This window comes from Petaurus breviceps, unplaced genomic scaffold (genome assembly GCF_028583685.1).
Source record: "Petaurus breviceps papuanus isolate PSGF00001 unplaced genomic scaffold, PetGlider_PUasm1.0 188, whole genome shotgun sequence".
NCBI classification, from domain to species: domain Eukaryota; kingdom Metazoa; phylum Chordata; class Mammalia; order Diprotodontia; family Petauridae; genus Petaurus; species Petaurus breviceps.
In genome coordinates this window covers 16,528,776-16,552,416 of record NW_027185804.1, presented here as the reverse complement: position 1 = coordinate 16,552,416, position 23,641 = coordinate 16,528,776, and the positions used below count along the sequence as shown (strand labels likewise).

General features: G+C 39.2%; 1 protein-coding gene and 1 long non-coding RNA gene across 2 annotated transcripts in view; one reads left to right on the top strand and one right to left on the bottom strand.

Moving 5' to 3' along the window:
- The window catches only part of BBOX1 (gamma-butyrobetaine hydroxylase 1), a 519,348-nt gene that overhangs the window by 111,756 nt on the left and 383,951 nt on the right, over nt 1-23,641 (bottom strand). The gene's annotated exons all lie outside the window — the stretch shown is intronic.
- LOC138163783 (uncharacterized) lies at nt 906-23,295 on the top strand. Its single transcript, XR_011168922.1, has 2 exons — nt 906-1,249; nt 22,223-23,295. It is a non-coding gene; the product is annotated as an uncharacterized lncRNA (long non-coding RNA).

Below are 23,641 nucleotides of genomic sequence, written 5' to 3'. Positions count from 1 at the left end.
TCCCCACCCCTCCTCTCTCTTTCCCCCTCTCTTCTCTCTCCCTCTCCCTTTTCTTCTGCCCCTTTCCTTTCTTCCCTTCCTTTCTCCATCCATATCTGGTATATAATAGCCACTTCATAAATGATTGTTCATTATTGATTAATTGAAAAATAAGAAAACTATAAAAATATGTGGAGACAGGAAAATACAAAACACAGAATGCCACAAGATCTTGGATTTTGAGCTTGAAGGGATCACAAAATCCATCTAGTCTGACCCCAATATTTTACAGATGAGAAAACTGAGGATCAGGGAAGTTAAATGACTTTCCCAAGGTCACACAGGTATTAAACATCAGGAGTAGGACTTGATCCCAGGTCTTCTGACTCTGTAGATAGTGCACTTTTCATTGGGCTGTACATGGCTGGGGGGAATTGAATTCAGGAACCAATGATTTATAGAAAACCAGCGTCTTCTCTGGACTAGGAGTCAGAAGATTTTTGTTTTGGTCCCAACTCATCTGGGTCCAAGATGTGTGACCTTGAGCATTTTAACCTCTTGGAGATATTTTCTCTTCTGTAGAATTAGGAGAGGCCTTGAAACCAGTTCTTAAAGATCCTACCTCCAAGACTCTATCTACTGTACCACAATGCAGACATGGATATTTTGGCAACATTTTTGCCCTTGTAATTTGATGTTTATTTTCTTTCAATTCTTTCCTTGAAAATACATAATGCATAAGAAAATATCTTAATAATAATAAGCTGGTTAAGAGGAACTGTTTCTGTATAAAAGCACTGTGATATCTGAACAAGACTGCTGCTTAAAAGCCAAATGTAGCTGGCATTTTCTCAAATGTAAAATAAGGAAGTTGGATTAGATCAGTGGTCTCCAAATTTTTGGATGCATACGTAGCAGTAAAACTTTTTTGAACACACCCATATAATATTATATAAAGACTATATGTATACAAACATTATACATACATGCACTTATAAATTGCATACATGTGTTAGATGTAATTTAAACCCTAAAGCCTCTTGCAATGGGACTCTCTATTGCGGGAGATTGAAATCCTATTCCTGAATGAGGGGTGGGTCAGAGCCATAGGAGAGGAGAAAACTCCAATTGTTTGAGTCTCTTCAAGTCTCTTTGGGTCTTGGCAGGTTGGCAGTCACATCTGGTTTCCAGAGAGAAGGTGGACCATGCCCATCTCACTACAGATCGCTAAGGGGAAAATAAGACTAGGAAGAAGCCGACATGAGAGGAGGTGACAGTTTCAATCATATCCCTTTCTCCAGCTTGGCTGCATTAGAGATTTGGGGGAATTTCCCTTGGGGTAAGATCTGGGATTCTCTCTTAGTTTAGCCGTTACCTCATTTCCAATCAGAGTTTCTTCACTCTGTATACAGTATATCCTTTCCTATCTATACTTTTTTATGATTTATGCTTTGCTATCAACTAGGATCCTGCTTTCTCTACGTGTTGATTGTGGAACTAGTATTTTCTGGGAAGGGAGTCTAGCCTTGGGTAGAAAACCTGAGGGTCTTTCTTTTCCCATAAGTGACTATCAGTCAGAAGTTGAGCTTGAACCTAAAAACCACATCCCCTAGACTAATAATATTTAAGGGATTGGATAGATATACTTCTAGCCTTGCTACACTCTTTCTCTGAGGAGAGCAGAGTGGTTAAGCTTCCAACCCAATCTCTGGCTTTTCTTCCTGGCAGGAAATAAGTCTCTCTTGGAGAAGAGTGGGGGAGAAGAAGCTGGAGATGTCTGTTCTATCCCCCTTAAAACCACGCAATGGTACCCCCATGCTATATGTGGGAAAGAGCCTCAATACATACTATATTAAATGTCACAAAATGTAAACAAAAAAAGGAATTTTTAAAAGGGATAAGGAAAAGATAAATGAGATTCAAATGTTTTAAAATCTCATTTCTTACTCCTACAAGAGACATTTTTTTCCTCTCTCACTTAAATGTCATTAGTAATATTTTAGTTGCAAGCAATGTGCTTAAATATGTTTCATTATTTTTGACTGAAAATCCCTGCTTTGGTTCTGGGAGACAGTGTGGACTAAAAAAGAATATTTATTAATTAGTGATGACTTAGTCAATTTGATCAGTAGAGTGAGCTTAAATACTTTCTATTGAAATATGGACAAATGTCTAATACTAGGTTACAACAGTGAATAAACATAATAGCTTTTCAATTGGTGTCTTCTCTGTATGTGTATGTATATTCACCATATGCAGGACAGTTAGGTGGCACCATAGTGCATAGAGCCCTGGAGTCAGGAAAACTAAGGTTCCTGAGTTCAAATCTGGCCTCCAACAATCATTAGCTGTGTGACCTGGACAAGTCATTTAATCCTTTTTGCCTTAGGTTCCTAATCTAAAAAATGGACTAGAGAAGGAAATGGCAAACCACTGCAGTATCTTTGCCAAGAAAACCCAAAAGGGTCATGAAGAGTCAGTCACAACTGAAAAAAAAAAAGTGAACCACAAAATTTGCCATATGTAAATGCAAAATCAAGGAGTTGTCTCCGATCCCAATTCAGCAGGAAGATTTCACTATAAATTCATTACCCTTTCTTTGCCTGGTTCTACTTAACGGATGACATCAAACCTTAATTTCCTATTCATATTTGGATTTTTTAATTTGTGTTTTTATATTAGTGTGAATATTATATTAGAGGAATGGAAAGATGCTCAGTTTGTCTGGACAGTAGAGTGTGGAAAGGGAAATGGTATATTAGGCTGGAAAGTTGAATTGGGACCAGGTTGTGTAGGGCATTAAAAGTCACACAAAAGAGTGCGCATTTTAAGAGGGAACCACTGGAGTGTGAACAGGGAAGTGCCTGCGTTTTAGGAAAATCACTTTGGCAGAAGAGTGAGTAGAGAGGGCAGAGATTTGGGGCAGAGAGGAAAACTAGAAGACTATTGTAATAATACAGCAGTAGATGAAAGGATCTGAATGATGTCCGTGGCTGTGTGAGGGGAGAGAAGGGGATGGTTTTGGAGATAGGAATGACCAGATTTGGCCACTTTTGGACATAGGGAGTCAGTGATAATGGGGGGGAGGGTCCTGAGTTGTGGTGCCTTGAGAAGCTGACCCATGAGCAGAAAGGAAGAGATTGGGATCTTATATAGGAAAGGTGGCCAACAGAGTGACAGATAATGAGGGAGTTGTAGGCATGGTTACATTGGAGACAACTCCCCTTCCCACCAGTTGGCTGTTATGGGGAGGGTGGAATGCAGACAGGGGTGTGCTGGATCCAGCTCGAACCAGCTTGTGAGAGTCAATTGTTAAATTTGTAGCATGAACATTTGTGCCTTGGAAATAGTAAATGATACAAATATGCTGGTGTGTCTAGACCAGGGATGTCAAAGACCACAGGGGATCATAATACTCCAGAGTGAATTGTGAATCATGAATCACAAAATGATAGCTAATATTAATATGTGGTGTTCTAAGCGACTATGGAACAGCAGGGATCTTTGTATGTGATTTACAAGCCCATTTCAGCTTTAGTTTGATCACCTTGATCTATACTTAAGAAAGTGATGAAGAAATGTTGATAATGCAGATAAAACTTAAAAATGTGTCTTGAATACACATACATACAGAGAGAGAAAGAAAGAGAGAGAGAGAGAGAGAGAGAGAGCCAGTTGCTAAACATTTATCAGCATGCCACTGGATTAAACTTATTTCTACACCCATAACTGACTGATTATACACCCTTGGCATCACACCATGTTCTCTCTAGTAAACACAGAAAGCATTTAGCAAATACTTGCCAAATACTTACCAAATACCATACACAATGTTAAATACTGGGAAAATGAATATAGGACAATCAAGCAAGACAGTTCTTGGCCTCCAAAAGTGCTTAGTATAATGGCTGGCATATAGTAAATACTGTAGAAATGTTATTTATTATCATAGTTATTATTTTTCAAGAGTTTCACAGTTTGCAAAATCCATATGCAATCTTATTTGACACTTACAACAGCCCTGTGGAAGTAGGTGCTTTTTCCCCATTTTACAGGTGAATCTAAAAGTAATTATGAGGCTTGGCCAGGGTCACACAGTTACCAAATGGCTAGGCTAGGATTTGAACTCAGATACTCCTGGCTCTAAGTTTAATGTCTTATCCATTGTGACACCTAGTTATCCTTGTTAGGTCCCCTTTATTTCCAAATTTATAACCCTATGGTCCTTAAATCAAGATAAAGGATATACAGTGTTATCAGAAAACAGATTTTCTTGGTCTTGGACAAGTGAGTACAGATTGGGGGCAGGGGGCGGCAATCTATAACATTCTTTTTGTCAAGTCAAGAAGCATTTATTCAGTACTTACTATATAATAGGCAGCTAGGTGGTACAGTGGATAGAGTACATGCCCTGGAGTCAGGAAGATTCCTTTGATCTCAGACATTTACTAGCTGTGTGACCCTGGGCAAGTCACTTAACCCTGTTTGCCTCAGTTCCTCAAATGTAAAATAAGCTGGAGAAAGAAATGACAAACCATTTCTGTATCTTTGCCAAGAAAACCCCAAATAGGGTCATGAAGAATCAGATATGACTGAAAAAAATGACTGGACAATAAAACGATATGTACTAGGCATTCTTTGAAGTGCTAGGGATAAAAAAACAATCAAAATTTTTATAGTTCCCACCCTCCAGGAGCTTATATTCTAATAGGGGCAGAAAACACATAAACAGCGGCTGAAAAAGAGAAGGAGGAGAAGGGACTTACCGTGGGTGTATGGAGGAGAAAGAAGTCTAGGGACTCAGGAGTGGAGCTGGGAGTCAAAGTGCTGGGAGCTGGGGTTCAGGAATTAATATGGCTGGTCTGGATCAGAGGAAGGGGCCCTAGGGGCCTAGAGGACTTCTATGGCGGAAAGGTTGCTGTGGTGTGGTCGAGAAGGGTCCAGACAGTCAGGAGAGCAGCCTGGAGAGGAATGTCCCTTCAGAGACCCATTGCTGGATAACGGAGACCAACCCCTGCTGGGGGTTCTTCCTTCCTGGTTCCGTGAGACACTTGAGTTTATATTTGTCTTCAATTAGGGCCCTTCTTGGTAATGTGAGTGCCTTGATTGCCCTGGATTATGATCTGACACACAGTGCTACTGGAAGCCACTTGCCAGGATTTCTAATAACAGGGTTGTTATCCACACTTTGTCCCTAGTATGTTTAAAGAAAGAGTTACTGAAATCTTATCTGCCTGCGGTTTGGGAACGTGACCTTCGATTCATAAGTTTCTCAATGGTGAGAAAACTGTTTATTTTCACCATTGTTACTGAGTCAAATGTTGGAGAATTCAGCTTGATTCCATTTGACAAGAATCTGTGGAATGCCTTAGAAAGATAATGTCTATCCAGTGTTGTCCAGGGAAAGCAAAGGAAGAAAGTGGCATGGAAGGGCTCTATTTTCAAGGAGTCTGTGATTCTTTGGAATGTTGGGAGCAGTGCAGGAAGTGGGGAGGAGTGTGGATTTGGAATCAAAGGAACTGAGTGTGACCCCCCAGCTTTGCCACTTACTATCTGTGTGACTTTGGGCAAGTCATTTAACTTGTCTGAGACTTGGCATCCTCATCCCCAAAAGGAGGGCATTAGAGTAGGCAACTTTGAAGGTCTTTCCACCTTTAAAATCCTACGCAGACTATGGAAGCTCGAGACAATATAGTGTAGTGGATAGAACATTTTCTTTTTTTTTTTTTTAAGCAATCGGGGCTAAATAACTTGCTCAAGGTTACACGGTGAGTTTTTTCTGGGTGGGTGCTAAGTGTCTGAGCCCGGGATTTGATCCCCAGGTCATCCCGACACTGAAGCCAGTGCTCTTACTCGCTGTGCTACCTGACTGCCCCTGGATAGAACATTTTCAAACCTTACTTTTGATAGTTACCATCTTCGTGACCTTGGGTGAATCACTTAACTTCCTGGGCTCTTGATTCTATCATGTATAAAGTGAGAGAGTTAGATGACCGGTATGATCCTCCCCCAACTCTAAGCCCGTGATATTATAAACCTAGGACAGTGCAGTGTTCATGTACCAAGGAGTCTCTGAGCTCCCGCTCCAAGATCCAGGCTGGCTGTATCTCTCCTTCAGAGGGGGTTGGGTGTCTTTTTTGTACTATGATAAGCTCAAGGCCCCCTCCTGGATGTGTTTTGCCCATTCTTAGCTATAAGCAATGAGCAACCCCAGAGAAGCAAATCACAAACCACTCTAGTATCTTTGCCAAGACAGTAAGACACAGCTGAAATGACTGAACAACAATAACAACAACAACAACAAGCAACCCATTTTCTTTTTTTTTTTTTTTTGGAGGGGGGAGGCAAAGCAATTGGGGTTAAGTGACTTACCCAAGGTCACACAGCTAGTAAGTGTCAAGTGTCTAAGGTCAGATTTGAACTCAGGTCCTCCTGACTCCAGAGCAGGTCCTCTATTCACTGTGCCACCTAGATGCCCCCCCCCTTTTTTTGGTATTTGTGTATATATATATATATATATATATATATATATATATATATTATTTGGTATTGGTATATATCAGTATTCTTTTAAAAATAAACTTAAATACATAATAAGAAAAGAAAAAAAACATTGTAAACTTAAATACAAAATAAGAAAAGAAAAAGTCATGTGCACAGCAGAACATAGGAGAGGATTCAATATATATATATGTATATATATATATATAGCAATAACTTATCATTTCAAGAAAGTAATATTTCAAGAAAGAAATATTGAATACTGTGTGTTATGTTGAAAGCTGTCCACCCTTTCTTTGCTTCCTTGTAGGTTCTCCTTTGTTCTCTGCTGTACAATTTTTACTGTGTTTTTATTTTCTTTGTAACCATTTAATCAACCAGCTTCTATTAAGGAATATTTTATTTCAAAGATGTAGCAAGAAGCACAAACGTTTTACTTCCAACATTGTCCCTATACCACATCTGTCTCTGAGAAGAGTGAGTTCATACTTAACACTGGGGTCCCCCCAACTTCACATGCAAATCAATTTAATTAAATTCAGTTCAACAAACATTAAGCTCACCATACATACAAGGCCCTGGGCTAAATACTGGGGCTACCAAGATAACAAATGACAGTCCAGTTCCTCTGAGTTTCCATGCTAATAGGGGCAGAAGTAATAAGAAATGGACAAAAACTTAGTATGGTCCAAAGGATGATTTATAAGAGCAAATAAGAAGTCAAGAAAAAGTATAATAAAATTGTTGCAGAGAAAGAAAGCATTTTCAGTTAGGGAGAGTAAGAAAAAGCTTCACATAACTGGTAGGATTTGAGATGGGTCTTGGTGGAAGTAGAGCTTGACAAATGGAGGTGTAGAGATATTGTGTCCCAGGCATGAGCAAACATCATTGATCTAATTATAAAGTGCCTGAATGAAGGTAATATTAAACAAATATTAAATTAATAAATTAAAGTTAAAATTAAATATTAAACAAGGGAACATTAAAATAAAATATTAAAGTTAATGTTAAATAAAAATTAAATATTAAGTAAGGTGGGGAAGGTAGATGACCATCCATTTGTGAAGGACCTTGAATATCTACATAAAAAATTAGTATTTTATCTTGTAAGCATGTAATAGTAATGTAATTTGATTCCTTTGTATTGGCCAAGTTGATAGGCACTTAGCACTTAATAATTAATCAAGCCTCTGTTAAAGAAACAGAAAGTATGAACCCCTGTTGCTGACATAACAGGAAGGGGTTGATACAGGAAATGGCTGAAACAGGAAGCAGCTAATGCCATGTGTGTACATAAGGAGAAGTCTCTGATGGGTCAGACAGATCTTCTCGGAGCCAGGTTCTGGAGGCTGAGGAAGAGAGGCCCCGGCTGGAAAGAATGATTTTTATTTTGGGAATCTGGGTGAAGTGATTTTGATTCTGGGAACCAGCTGGAGCTTCTGCTGGGGAGCTCTCAGCTTCTCCTGGGAGCTGCCAAAGACTGAGGAAGCATGACTGCGATATTGGTACTTTGTATGAACCTGTTTGTGGCTTTGTTAAACCTTGACTTCCTGGGAACAGAGACTGTGAAGGATTTAAGGTGGACTGGACACTGTGAGCTTCAGTATGGGATAGGAACTGCATGGAGAGCTGGACAAGGAGCTGGGAGCTGTCTGCCTTTGAACCCAGGTGACAGTTTGGTGAATCCAGGTAGGAGCTGGGACCATGGAAGGGGACTCAGGGAATCTGAGAGACTACCCCAAGTCAAACTGAAAGAAGACTTTACCTGGATACTGTGTACTGACTGAGAAGATTGTAACTTATTTGTGATTGAGGGGTGGATGGACTGTGTATTTTACACCACTCCTTAAGAGAGTACTGAGTAGTGACTGATATTGTAACAAGCCTCCTTAAGAATGATTCAATGATTGAGTTACTAGGTGATTGATTGACTAAATGATTATACTTTGTTCAAAACTTGTATGACCATTGTGGTGCAAACCGTATAGCCATTTTCTGTGATAAGTTGTTGTGAATACTGTATTTTGATTATCTGTGATAAGCTGTAATATTGTGAATGCTGTACCTTGATTTTCTGTGAATGTTTTGCTCTGATTTGTTATTGAATAAATAGAGTGTTCATTATACTGTGTAATCAGAATCTTGAAAGCTTTTCACAGCAGCAGTCCTCTGGAAAGCTGCTTGTCCATGGCTTTACAAAGCAATGGGGAGCCATGGAAAAATTTTTGAACAGGAGAATGACATGGTCCATATTAGGCATTGGAAGAACTGTTGTGATTTGTTGTAGTTGTTGAATCAGTCAGTTGTGTGGAGGATAGATAGGAGAGTAGAGAACAAGGAGATCAATTAGTTATTTATAATAATAATCAACTTAAAAATGACTACTGAACAAAGAAAAGTAGAAATGTTTGAGCCACTTGGAGTTATTTTGTAAAATTCTATAAAGATAATTATGAAGGATCTCTTGATGACTAAAGACTGTTACTAATTTTCTTTGTAGCTTGACTTCATCTTATAATGGGGAAGGAGTAGAAAATGAACTGGCTTGGAAGTGAGGAGACCTCTGCTTCAGTCTTAGCTCTGCTACAGACTCAGTATGACACTGAGAAAGTGATTTCCCCTTTTTGGGCCTTGACCGTAAAATAAAGGCACTAGACAGGATGATGCCTGGTGTCCTTCCAGTTTAAACATTCTGTGTTCTATCCTCTGTTCCATGGTCATAGCTCAAAGAAACCTTAAGGGTCCTGTTGCCCAACCTCATATTACCAAATGAGGAAACTGAGGCACAGGGAGATGAGGTGACTTTGAGATTTAATAGCCTGTATTGAAGGGAAAAAAAGCTATTTATACTACACTAAGGGATGCCTTCTATTAGAAGTTTGGACTTTTAGTCAATCTTGCTATTTTTTAGAAAAATCGGGAGAGAATGCAAATCATAATTCAAATTTCCCTATGTACTTCTATTCCAATTTGCAGTTTATTTTTTATTTTTTTTTACCATTAATAACTGTCTCCAAATTCTGTCTTTAGGGTGAGTCTTTCCATAGCTGATCTCAACCCAAACATGAAACTTTTGGGAAAGGTTTAGGAAAATCTGTTCAGCTGTTTTTGTAGGGGAAAAAAAGTTGATATAAAGTACCTTCTTTTCCTCCCAGGCCCAAAATAGCTGAGTTTATTCTTCCAAATGAGCTTGTGGTCAGGTCTTTATGAAAGAGTCTGAATGCGAATGAAAAGGATTTATATTCAAGATCATTACTTCTGGTAAACGGTCGTTCTCTCTATATCTGTATGGAGTAGAATCATTGCTAGAAAGCAGAGCATGAGACAGATGAAACAGACAGATAACTATGAAAATATTGACAAAGAACTGTGAAAACTTTGACTCTGGGCAGCCTTCAAAGAGAAGACTCTCCAGTCATTCTTGGTGCATTTTTCTTATGACCTTCTCCCAAGGGCATAGGGCCATGTTCCTCTCCAGGATTCTTATTCTGAGCAGAAAAACATTCATATTTTAGAATAAACTTAATCAATTAGTAAGGCAAATCAGATATACACCATTTTCTCTTCTCCATCCAAAATGTACTCCAATATGTCAGTGGAGCTGTGATCACAAAAATATGAGTATTCCCTCCAAAATTGTACATCTCTATCTATCTATGGCTACTCATTCCTTGCAACATTTGTCCATGATTTCCCATAAGTTCACTATAGGTGGTCAACTTACCATATTTCTGATTTCCTTCATTCTCATATGTTTGTATTGGGTGATTTAGATTGTCCATTTGTTGTGTTTCATTTCAATTACATGGTGACAAGTTCATATTCTCTTCTTGTAATACATTTCTTTGATGACATCTTTGGTTCTGTTTTTTCTAAATAATGTGCTGCAACCTTTTCATACCTTCCCTGATTTTCTGTTACCTTTTGGGCAATTCCCAAGTTCAGTTCTTTGGAGTGTGTGATGTCCCATGACTCATAGCCATATCATGTCACTAGAATTAGTGACACAAAATTAATTCCATTAATTTTTTGGATATCTGTTGTTTTGGATAATCTGTCAATGGATTATCATTACTGGTAAGCTCCTTTTCCTCATCTGTATAATAAAGAAAACTACCTGTATTGCCTGCCTGGGTAGGTCAGTTTCTGACCTACCCAGGCAGGCAATACAGGTAGCTTTGGAAACTGTTAAGTACTAGAGTATATAAAAATTTGCTGTTATTATTAAATTCATCTTTTTAAAAATACATCTCAGATAGAAACGATAATAGGACAAGTTACTTTCCTGCTCTTCTTCATATTAATATTCTAAAGATTATTACACAAATAGGTAAAAATTATTTTTATAATTAAATGAAAGTATTAGGAAATCTCATCTGTACATTTACTGAAAATATCTTTGAAATATATTTTTGAAAAAATATCTTTTGATATTTCAAAGAAAAATGTCATTGAAAATACATTTACTGAAAATACAACTCTAGAAGCAGATGTTATGATGGGAATGATCATGCTGTTTCCACATGGTTTTGATTTTTTCTGTTAGGTCTCTTTGTTCTGAAAGCTTTTCTATTCATATAGTTTGGGGTTTATGAATATTTGATATGATGGCGTCTATTAAAACATTGTTTTAAAATTATTCAATTAAATTATTATTCTCATGTGTTACTAAGAGCTGACTTTTGGATTTGAAATGAATTGAGACAATCTGTAGGAAAAGATGAAAGTTAAATTCTTTCAACATTAATTCAACATATTAACTAAAGAAAAAACAATGACAGCGGAGGAATTTTTTTTTTTCCCCTTTTGCCATCTTGTGTGCTGATGTTGCGGGAGAACACAAACTTCCTCCCACTACCCAACCCTTTGTAATCTAGCTTTAAACCTCATCACTCAATTAAAACTGCTTTCTCCAAAGTTTCCAATGATGTCTTAATCTCTGATGTTTTTTCTTCAGTTTTCTTCCTTCTTAACCTATTTGATGCATTTGACATTGTTGAACACCATTTCTTCCTCAGTGCTCCTTAGTGGACTTTGTGACATTATTCTTCCCTGGCCAACCACTCTATCTCATTCTCCTTTGCTGCCTCATCATCTGTTCTCTCTAGCTTTGGGTGTTCCCTAAGACTTTCTCCTGGATCCTTTTTCTTCTCCTTTACACTCTCTCTTGCTGACCTCATCAGCTCTCATGGGTTTAATTAATTATCATCTCTATGCAGATGAAGCCCAGATCCAAATACTGAGTCATAACTTCTCACTTGATCTTCATTTCTTCATTACTAAGTACTTATTGGTCATTTCAAATGAGAATTTCCAGAGACATTTCAACTCAATGTGTCCAAAACTGAACTAATTATCTCTCTTCACCACCTGTTCTTCTTCCAAATAGCTCTATTACTACTAGAGACATTCTTCTGGTCTTCCACATTGACAGTCCCAGCATCATCCTCAACCCCTCCCTGTCCCTCTCTCCATTTCACATTTCCAAATGGTTGCCGAGTTTTGTCATTTTCATCTCTCAAGAACAGCTTCCCATCTGACCCTTTCTCAATACTCTAGGGGTGGGGAACCTGTGGCCTTGAGGCTACATGTGGCCTTCTAGGTCCTTGGATGGGACCTTTTGACTGAGTCCAAGTTTTACAGAAAATTCTCTTATTTAGGTGCTTAATAAAAACTGAGTGATTGACGGATAAATGATGTCACAGATATATTAGAGAACAGGAATACAGAGCTCCGCTAAGGTCTGAGGCCGAGGCCTTGTGATATGGAGATGCCTGGAGTTCACAAAGGCCATAACAGAACACCAAGTCTGGAAAATTCTACCACATTCACAAGGGTTCAGGTCTTTTCAGGTGATATACCTCTGTATAGGGTCTGGCTGAGGACACTCCTGGAGAAATGCAGAGAAAGTCATGACCACATTGACTGTAGTGATGAATTTCTCATCCATAGTAATTCATAAAGACCTCCAACTAAGTCAGAGGTTGGCAAACTACTGCTCTGTTTTTATATGGCCAAAACCAGCTAAGAATAGTTTTATGTTTTTAAATGTAAGAATGGACTGTTCAAAACTAGGCAGTAGGCCAGATGTGCTCTTAGAGCTGCAGTTTGCCAACCTAAGGCATAGAACTAAGCCCTAGAGTGATTGGCATTGCATTGTGGAAGGAAATATCCATACTCACGGAGAAACAGGTACTTTAAAAATTGAATTATGAAGAGTAAATGCATTTATTTATTATTTTTATTAGAAGCTATGAGAGGCAGCATAGAGTAGTTTATAAGGGCTTTGTTCCATGACAGAAAACCATGAGTTCGAGGGCTACCTCTGACACCTTCTGACTGAATGACCTTGGGTAAGTCACTTAAGCTTCTTAGTGCCCCAGGAAACCAAGCTAAAGATCTAAGTTACAGAACACATGTTCTTCTGTATTGGTAGAAGTCATTTCATCTTTGAGGGCTCCCTACAGTCATGACACAGGCCTAGACAAGAAAAAAGTCATGATAGCAATAATATTCATAGCATTAATTTGTTAAAGTTTCCAGTGATTAAAAATTAAAAAGTGAATGCTCTTTATTTTACTCTGAATAAAGATATTTACTGGAGAAACTAGAAACTCTCTCTAACCCCAGACATTCTGTTTATATAATGCAGTTATTGGGATGTATCAAATAATATTTGTCATCCCATATTCTTGGAAAACAGTCTATGGAAAATATATTACAGGATACTATTCTTTATCAGTCGAGCTACTCTTGCCAATTTTTCAGCTTGAGTGAATTCTTTCCTAAGTCCATACATCGCTAAACTGGGTTTTCTGAAGAATCATAGGACCTCAGGGCTAAAAGTGACCTCATTGTAGTTCAGTTGTCTTTAGTCATGTCTGACTCTGTGACCCCATTTGGCAGAGATGCCAGAGTGATTTGCCATTTCCTTCTTCAGCTCATTTTAGAGATAAAGATACTGAGGCAATCAGGGTTAAGTGACTTGGCCAGGATCACACAGCTGGTAAGTGTCTGAGGCCACATTTGAACTCAGGAAGAAGAATCTTCCTTATTCTAGGGCCAGTACTCTAACCACTGTGTTTCCTAGCTTCCCTGAAATTGATGCCAGGGGTCTTCTAATCTAGTCAATAATGGAATAAGGAACTCCTCTTCCACCATATACCCTGGTTATGGGGTATCTGGCCTTTACTTGACGACTTCCATAGGTTGTAGCAGTTAATTCTTATTTTGGAGAGCTCCACTAGGCAGCTGTGTAGTTCAATGGATAGAGACAAGTCACTTCACCGTGTTTGCCTCAGTTTCCTCATCTGTAAAATGAGTTGGGCAAATAAATGACAAAATACTGTGTTTTCCAAGAAAACCCCAAATGGGGTCATAAAGAGTTGGACATGGCTAAACAGCAATAACAGCAAATGATTAGTAACTCCACGCTCTTTCCTCAATCAAGTCTATATTTCTTTTGCAGCCTCCAATAACCACAACCCATTGTGCCTGAATCTACCTCCTGGGCCCGAGTAGAACTTGTTAATCCCACTTCTGTATGTTAGCTACTTAACTACTTGAAGACAGGTTTCAGTTCCACGCTCAGGATTCTCTTCTCCAGATTGAGCATCCCCAGTTCTTACCCTTAATCCTTATGTGACATGAGTTTGAAGACCTTGTATTTGGGAACACAAATTTTACTCCAGAAAGGACCTTGGAGATCCATCCTCCCAAGCCATTTTTGCAGACGAGGGAACTGGGTCCCAGAGATAGCAAGTGACTTCCCCAAAGGACAAATGTAGAGTAACCAGCAGAGCTGAGGTTGAGCAATCTTTCCAATATATCACACTGTGTTATTTGATGAAGGAATGAGTCAATCATTCAAGCAGCGATGAGCAGCTGCTCTGTGCTAGGCACTGTGCTGGGGATGTAAAAGTTTATGGAAAGTGTCCCTGCCCTTGAGGAGCTTACTCTCAACGTACACATATAGGTGTATACAAAATATAGCCCCAATCAATACAAGATAATTTTAGGGAAGTTCTAACTGCTTATGGGGGAATCAGGGAAAGCTTCATGTAGGAGATGAAATTTGACTTGAGGTTTGAAGGAAATTCAGTATTTTATAAGGTATAAAGTGAGAGAGCATTCCAACTGTGGGGAATATTTTGTACAAATACATGTAGATTGGGGCAGCTAGGTGGTGCAGTGAGTAGAGCACCAGCCCTGGAGTCAGGAGGACCTGAGTTCAAATTTGGCCTTAGACACTAAACACAAAAACTAGCCATGTGACCTTAGGCAGTCACTTAATCCCAATTGCCCTACCTTCCCCCCCCTCCAAAAAAAAAGCAACCCCCCCAAAACCAAATACATGTAGATGGGCTTCATTAATGTTCCTCTCCTCTCTATATACATTAAGATCCAGATCTGTCTCTGTTCGTCTCTCTTTCTCTGTCTGTCTCTCTGTGTCTGTCTCTCTCTCTCTCCCTCCCTCTCTCCTCCCCCTTCATCCCTTCCATAAAGAAGCATTATGGTTTAGTCCTTGATTTTTTTTCCTCCCAACATAGTCTTAATACTGGAGGGTTGGTGTTTCTGTTGTTAAATCTCTTTGTGTCTCTTGTAAATATTTTATATTTACTTTACATTTACTTATTCATGTATGTGTTATATCTTCCAATAAGGTCCCCAAAGATGAGGGCTATATCCTCATACCAAGCACAGAATCTTGCACAGTAGGTGCTTAAGAAATACTTCATTTCTTTGTGTGTGTGTGTGTTTGTGTGTTTCTTCTTTCTTGTGGTTTCTCCCATTGGTTCTAATTCTTATGTACAACATGAATAATACAAAAATACTTTTAATATGAATGCACGTGTTGAGCCTATATCAATTTATATTCTGTCTTGGGATGGAAGAAGGGGAGAGATGGGAAGAAAATTTGGAACTCAAAATCTTATGGAAGTGAAGGTTGAAAACTAAAAATAAATAAATTTTTTAAAAGGAATAATTTAATTTTTTTTTCCAGAATAGAAAAACAGCCTTGCAGTGGTAAGGTCAAAGTTTTCTTTTTAAATTCCTGAATTCACAGGGTACATACACATGGTTTCTCAAACAAACTCAAGTTCGAGTGCAATGCTATTTTTAAAGCTGATTTCCTGAAAACTGGTCACTGGTGCAATAGTGAGACATTTGAATGACGTACAGAGGAAGGAGGTAGGGAAAAAGTTGTGGGAGTCAGGAGGTACCCAAGCTCATTGTACCACTCTGAGTCTCAATATCCCCTTATGTGAAATGAAGACGTTGGAATAAGATTGCTGATATTCCTGCCAACTCTATATTCTATGATCCTAAGAACTGAAGGAGCAGGGAGGTGTGTTGGAGGGGAGTAAAGCAGAGAAAAAAAAAACATGGGCAAAAGGGTAGAGATGTAGAAAGCTTGGAAAGAGAAAATCAAACCTTTCAGTGTGGACAGAAAGACAACACAGAAAAAGAAACCCCACTGGCTTCTTATTCTTTGTAATTAGATGTGTACAGTGGTATCATGTGGAAAATGTTAGTGGTTGGCTTATTCAGATTGCCTGCAAAGCATATATTTTGAAAACTGAGCAGAGGACCAGAATTTTCTTGGTCTTGGGATGATATTTGGGCAGAGATCAAAGCAAGAGAAGAGATTCGGGCAACACATTTCCTTAACTGCCTGCAGGAGGAAACTTTTTATAGTTTGGAAAAACCAGCAATTTCTGCCAAATTTGAAACTTTAAAGTTTACATCATTAATCATAGATGTCAAATTTCTTTTAGTAAACTGCAATCTATTGATATATTGTCTTTCCTTGGAGAAAAACTAAAGTAACATGGTGAAGAAAGGTACATATGGGAATCAGGAATGGAGGAAAATGTGACTTGAAATGAGATAGACTGGGCATCTGTGATCCTATCAGATAAAGTCAGGGACAGGATCCTAGAACAGCAGACCTGGACCTCATCCAGACTTGTGCTTTTCAAATATGCACCTGCCTGTATTCCACTCTCTCCTTGCTCTTGCTTTAAACCACTTTCTACTCACTGCATGGCTTAATATTTCTTGTGGAATGGGGAAACCATGTCTGAGGATTGTTTAAAGCAATGGGAGATGATTGACTTTGAAACAAGAGATTTCAGGTAACTTTCTTCAAATATATTTTTTAAATGGCCAAAGGGAAGAGAGACCTGATTTATCATACTTGAATGGGGGGGGGGGGGGGCAGAACTGAGGTTAGGTGATGGAAGTTACAAAGATGCAAAACTTGGTTCTACATAAATAAAATTGCAGTGGAAGGAATCCTGGAGTTGGAGTTGCAAGAGATCTGAAATCACAATTGTGATCCTTGTTAGTTGAGTGACCCTTACTTTCTTTGGCTGATCATAGTTAGCATTTCATCTCTCCCTTTGCATTGTCTTTACTATGACCTACAATCCTTCTAGTCCTTGGTTCATGCCCAGGCTATCAGTGATATACTAGCTATATACTCTCTCCTCTTTTCCCCATCTTGACTCCTTGTTGAACTGCTTCAACTGTATGCTGTCTTCTCTTGAGTCCCTTTCCCTCTTATCCTGTCACTGATCATACCTTGCCAAACCCCAGTCTTACATTACTCCACCCATACATTGCCTTTTCTATTGACATGCTGCTAAATCATGAAACTCTGCTTATCGGGTCTACAAATTTCTATTATATAATTCCAGTGCTGCAAAGGCAGTTGTGCAGTGCTCCTAATTGAATCACTCATTACAATTTTGACTTTTTCATTCTTATTCAACCTCCCACAGCTCCCCTCGCCCCCAAACTGACGGCTGGGAGAGAACTTTGCCTCATACTTTAACGAAAAAAAAAGTTGTGGCCATTTGCCAAGAGTTCTTCATCCCTTCTCCTCATTTCACATCATTCAGATGCCTCCTTCCACTCTCTTCTCCTTAACTTTGATTCACATTGCCAAGACAAATCCCTCTACATGCATTCCATCCTGTCCATTCCAGTAGATTATCCCTTCTGTCACCTCTGCTATTAATCTCTCACTTATCTTCCATCTCTCCCTGTCTACTGGGTGCTTCCTTACTGTCTATAAACAGATCTATGTCTCCTCCATCTTTAAAAAACCCTTCACTTCTTCCATCCATCCCCCCTAGCTATTATTCTGTATCTCTCCTTCCTTTTGTGGTTCAACTCCTTAAGAAGACCACTTATAATTGCTATCTCCCCTTTCTTTTTCTCACTTTATGCTAAACTTTCTTCAGTGTGGTTTCTGATCTCATCATTCAACTGAAATTGCCCTCTCCAAAGTTACAGATGACCTCTTATTGTTAAATCCAATGCCCTTTTCTCAGTCTTCATATTTTTCACCTTGCAGTTTTCAACACTATTAATCACCCTTTGCTCCTTGGTAGTCTCTCTCTCTCTCTCTCTCTCTCTCTCTCTCTCTCTCTCTCTCTCTCTCTCTCTCTCTCTCTCTCTCTCTCTCTCTCCCTCTCCCTCTCTCCTTCCCTCTCTCCTTTCTTAATTTTCCTCTTACCTATTTACTTCTCCTTTTCAGCACCCTCTGTTGAATCTTTACCAAAACGTATCTACTAATGGTGTTTATTACCCAAAGCTCTTTCTTGGATCCTGTCATTTTTCCCTCTAGTCTATTTCTTTCACCTAGTGGTCTCATTAGCTACCAAAGATTCAATAATCATCTCTATATAGATAATTCTCAGGTTTATTTATCCAACCTTAACTTCTCTCTTAATCTTCACCCCCACATTTCCAATTGCCTACTAGACATCTGGAATCGAATATCCAGTAGGCAACCTAAACTCAACATGTCCAAAACTGAACTTATAATCTCTGCCTGCGTCCCCACCCAAATCCCTGCATTTCTCCTTTTTTCCTAATTTTCCTGCTACTGTTGAGGGTACCACCAACTTCCCAGTTACTCAGGTTCCTATCCTAGGTGTCATTTTTGCTTTCTTTCTCTCTCACCATCCCCATTTCATATTCAATCTGTTGCCAAGGCCTACTGATTTTGCCTTTGTATCAGCTATTGTACATAACCCTTTCTCTTCTCTGACACGGACACATCTCTGGTGCAGACCCTCATCACTTCATACCTGGATTATTGTAATAATCTTCTGGTTAGTTTCCTTGTCTTAAGTCTCTCTCCACCCCAGATCATCTTCACCTGTCAAGTAGATCTTCCAGAAGAGCCGGTCTGATCATAACACATCATCTTCCAACTTAATAAACTCCAAGGATCTCCCTGTTACCATTGGCATTGAATATAAGATCCTCTGTTTGGCTTTCAAAGCTCTTCATGACCTGTTCCACCTTCCACTTTTTTGGTACTCTTACATTTTATACTCTGCCTCATACTTTGTGGTCCATTGATATTGGCCCCCTATCTGTTCCTCACACAGGCGGTGACTTTTTTTGTTGTTGTTGGTGGTGACTTTTTGTTTTTATTTTCCACTGACTGTTCTCACCTTTTGTACAGCTCTCTATGATCACTCCTATTTCCTGAGTTCTCTGGTTTCCTTCAAGGTTCAGCTCAAATATTACCTTTTGCAAAAGGCCTTTCTCACTTCTTCAGTTTACCTTATATAGACAGATTGCTTCCTCCACTATAAAGTAAGCTCTTGGAGGGTAGGGACCATGTTTCTGCATTTTTTTTTTATTCCCCGTGTTTAGCAGTGCTGGGTAAATTGTTGTTGTTCAGTAATTCAATTGTGTCTGATTCCTCCAATCATCTCGACTACAGCATGCCAATCCTGTCCATGGTATTTTCTTGGCAAAGATAATGGAGTGGTTTACTATTTCCTTCTCCAGCAGATTAAAGGCAAACAGAGGTTAAGTGACTTGCCCGGGGTCAAACAGCTAATAAATGTCTAAGTTCAAATTTGAACACAGGTCTTTCTGACTCTAGACCCAATGCTCTATCCACTGAACCACCCAGCTGCCTCTGCTGGGCACATAGTAAACACTTAATACATGTTTGTTGACTTGACACTGGGCAAGTTCTTTTACCTCTCAGATCATTAATTTTATCATGTATAAAATGGGGAAAATAATATCTTTATTATCTATGTTATAAGGTTGTTGTGAGGACAGTGGTTTTCATGCCTTAAAGCATTTTATGAATCAGAGACAGATTTTTCATCCTGTGTTGGAGGGAAGAGAGAGTGAGACCTGGTGGTGGGTCCCACCTCACATATTTATCGAGCTGTTTGACTTTGGGTCAATCATATGACCATTCTCAGCCTCAGTCTTCTCATCTGTAAGAGAACCATATTGAACTTGATGATTACTTAGATTCCTTTGAACTTTAAATGGATATTCCCATGATCCTTTGAGTGAAAGTTACTATAATTATCTTGTCTAATTAAACCTGTCCAAAAGCCTTAGGAATCCCATTGGTGGTCCACCCTTCAGGTGGACTCTGGATTAACACTTGAGAGGGATATCATGGCAGATAATTCTACACAAGTAAGCATTGGATATTCAGCAAAGGACACTAATCTTTGCATTGAAAAGGCCTGGATTTGTGTCTTGCCTCTGGTACTTATTAGATGTGTGATCCTGGGGAAATGACCCTACCTGTCTTGGCCTAACTTTTCTCATCTATAAAATGGGGATAATGATAGCACAATTTCCAGCCTCTGAGGTTTGTCTTGAAGACAGCATCATTTAAACATGAGCTGATATTATTTATGTCTCTGATTGATAATAACCTTCTCCCTCACCTTTCCATCACACTCTCCATACCATGTTGCATAATACAGTTGTCTATGTTTATGGGTCATTCCCTTTTAAATTGGAAGTTCCATGAGGGAAACCAGCCCTGAAAATAGTTTGTATTTACTTTATATGGATTTTATATGTCAAATTATATTTTATATTTGTACACACATTTTATATTTACTTACATTTATATGCAAGACACAATGGAAAGAATTCTGGGTTTGGATTGAATGAACATGGGTTCATATGCCAGCTCTGCTACTTACCTATCTGTATTACCTTGGGCAATTATTTTTATTTTCTCAGTCTCAGTGTTCTCATCTGGGAGATGAAGCATTTGGAGGAGATGATCTCTACAATCCTTTTAAAAGTCTAAATCTGTGTTCCTATGACTGTAAAATGTACTCTCCTTGAGGGTGGGGATATTCCATTTCTGTATCTCTAGTGTCTAGGACAGTGAGTTTCTGGCATATAGTAGTTGCCTAATAAATGCATATTGAATGAATCTAAAGTTTTCATTTTCCCTAGTCCTAGCACAGCAGGTCATTGGCACCTGTGTGACTTAGAGCCAGTCACTTAACCTTTAGGGGTTTCAGTTTCCTCATTTTTAAAATGAAGGATTTAGCTAGATGGCCTTCAACCCATCTAACTTCCATCCCTAAACCTATGGTCTTTTGATTTTCCATCCCTGGCTCTTTCAGTTTTACCATACTGCTTCCCTTTTACCATACTGCCTCAGTTGTACCATACTGACTCTTGAGAATGCTAACATATAATTGTAATGATAGAAGATAAAATTATGTTTATAACCCTGACATATAGACTGAAAGGACCTTGGCGATAGGTCAAAGGCGGGGGGGGGGGGACTTCAAACTGATTTTTGATGATATTTAATTCCTCTCCAAGGTTGTACCAAGAGACTGATTTTCCCCAAGCCTATAAAGTTGGACTGAAAGTTATGACCCTTCACTTAGGTCTTTCTCTGATGTCTCATTGTCCCAGAGGTGACCCTAGATTCCAAATGTCTATGTCAGAAGAACACAGGCTCCTCTCCAACTGGAAAGTGTTTGAATAAGAGCCAGTCCAGGACTGTGTGTTTCATCTGTGGGTCAGCCTGAATAAATGGGGAGAGGAGTATCAGTATTTTCTGTATATTTTGACCAGAGTACCTCAAAAGAGTATCTTCTAAGGTGTCTGGTAGGGCTGTGATTCCTATGAGGAGAGACTATCCAAATTGTTTAATCACCCAATAGAATATAAACTCCCTGAGGGTAGGCATTGTTTCATAGTTCATCTTTGTTTCTTACACATCACATTCTATTTCACATCTTTATTCAACCCCAAGAGTGGGGTGAGGAGTGGTATAGAAGGGATCCAAAGTTTTCACTAGACTACCAAAAGGGTCTTCATTCTTCCATTCTTCAAAAAATGCTTTGTTGATGCCCATTGTCTTTTTTATCAGTCATCCATTTTCCCCAATCCCCACCATCAACTGAGTCTGCCCTTGTAACAAAAGAAAAAAATGTATTATAGATAACTTCCCTGACAAGATAATATACTAATCTAGTACCTCTTTTCCCTTGGCTATCTCCTTTTTCTGGAAATAGTATGATTCCTTATCTCTTTTACAGAACCGTATGACCCCTTTATTAGATGCTTTAATTTTAAGGCAGAGCTGCTCAACTATTTCTTAAAAAAAAAGTTTTGTTGATTTTTTAAAAAGAATAAATGCTGTCATTTTCTCATAATCCTATTGCCCATGAAACTCCTCCTTTGTAAGAAAAACTGGAATTAAGCAAAACTAACAAGTGATGACTATGTCTGGCAATGTGTGGATAGCATAGGGCTCCTCCTGCTTCTGTAATCCATTATGTCTATACTGAGAAGGCAGTGTATAGAGAAGGCAAGACGGGCTTTTGTGCTTATCTGAATTCTGATATCTTATAGTGTTCTTTTCCTTTACATGACTGTGACCATTGTGTATATTGTTCTCTTGATTCTTCCTACTTAGATCTGCATCTGAAACCAAGAGCCTTGGGAATAGCAGTGCCCCTCCAAACAAACCAGCCTTGCTTCCATCCCCCAGGGCCATCACTGAAGGGAGAACTCATTGTGAAGAGAGTACCTACCTTACTAATCACCATCCGCAACATCTTCTGACCAACTGTCACTGACAACTGGATAGGCACAGAAACCTTGGGAGTGGCAGCACCTACCTGACCACTGGTCCTGTTTCTAGCCCAGCCCTCAAAGCCATCATCGTCTGGGGAAGTAGCTTCTGTTGAGAGAACACCAGTATGCCCACCAACTCCCACCCACAGGAGAGGCATGCCAGGCTGGTTGGAGCAGTAAACACTCTGAGGGAGAGACAGGTGGCATCATGTGCCAGTTAATCAAATCCCCACCACCACCTTGACCACCATTTTGTTTCAGACAATTGGAAAATTTTGGATGATGATAATATACCTTGCTCACTAGCCTGATAAATGACAAGACAGCATGGGAGCTGCCCTGGAAAGAGTGCTAGATTTAGAACTGGAATGTTTAGCTCAACTATTTGCAACCTGCTTGATTTGCAAGTCACTTAATTTCCCTGGGTCTCAGTTTCCCTCTTCTGTAAAGGGGGACAGACTAGATGAATTCTGTGGCCCTTGCCACTTCTAAGTTCATGATCCTTTGTTAACTGTTATAACTGACTCCTATTTATGTCTAATCCCTATGGAAAGTTCTAATTTACAATGTTTCATTAATGCATTCACATTCTTCTGTTCTATGTTTGGTATGTTTCATTTCCCACCCAAGATGCTTTTCTGTCTAAGAGGCTCTGCCAAGAACTCACTGTGTGGCCTTGGGTAAGTTGCTGCTGCTCTCTGGGCCTTATATCCTTCCTGTACAATGAGGGGGAGAGGTGGATTAGATGTGATCCCCAAGGTCTGTTTTAGCTCGGTGACCCATGGCCTCACTTCTCAGAAGCTCAAGCTCCTAAGGAAGCCTAACTGTTGGATTTCCTGTAGTGATTATATATCTTCCATATGCTTTAGGGGCATTTTAAAATGAGTTATTAAAATATGTTTAACATGCTAAGATTTGAGGCTCTGCCCACACAGACTTGAACTCATTTTATTAGTAGAGTTCTAAGCAGAAGTTGTGAAAAGTGTGTGAAACAGCAGCCACCCGACACCTATACCTGCACCTGCGCCTATCCCGGGACACTGGAACACTGGTTCATTTTCATTGACCAAGAGCACCTGGTAGCCAGTCCTCCTTAAGTAAATGAAATGGAAGCTTCTAGATTGGAGTCATGGGCATATGTGCATGGAAATAGAAAAGCTATAATGTGGACAGGCCTAGAGAAAGCTCCAAAGTTTCTGAAGACAGATCCTCAGACTGAGGCTTTGGAAGCAGAGGCTTTCTCAGTCCTCCAGAGAAT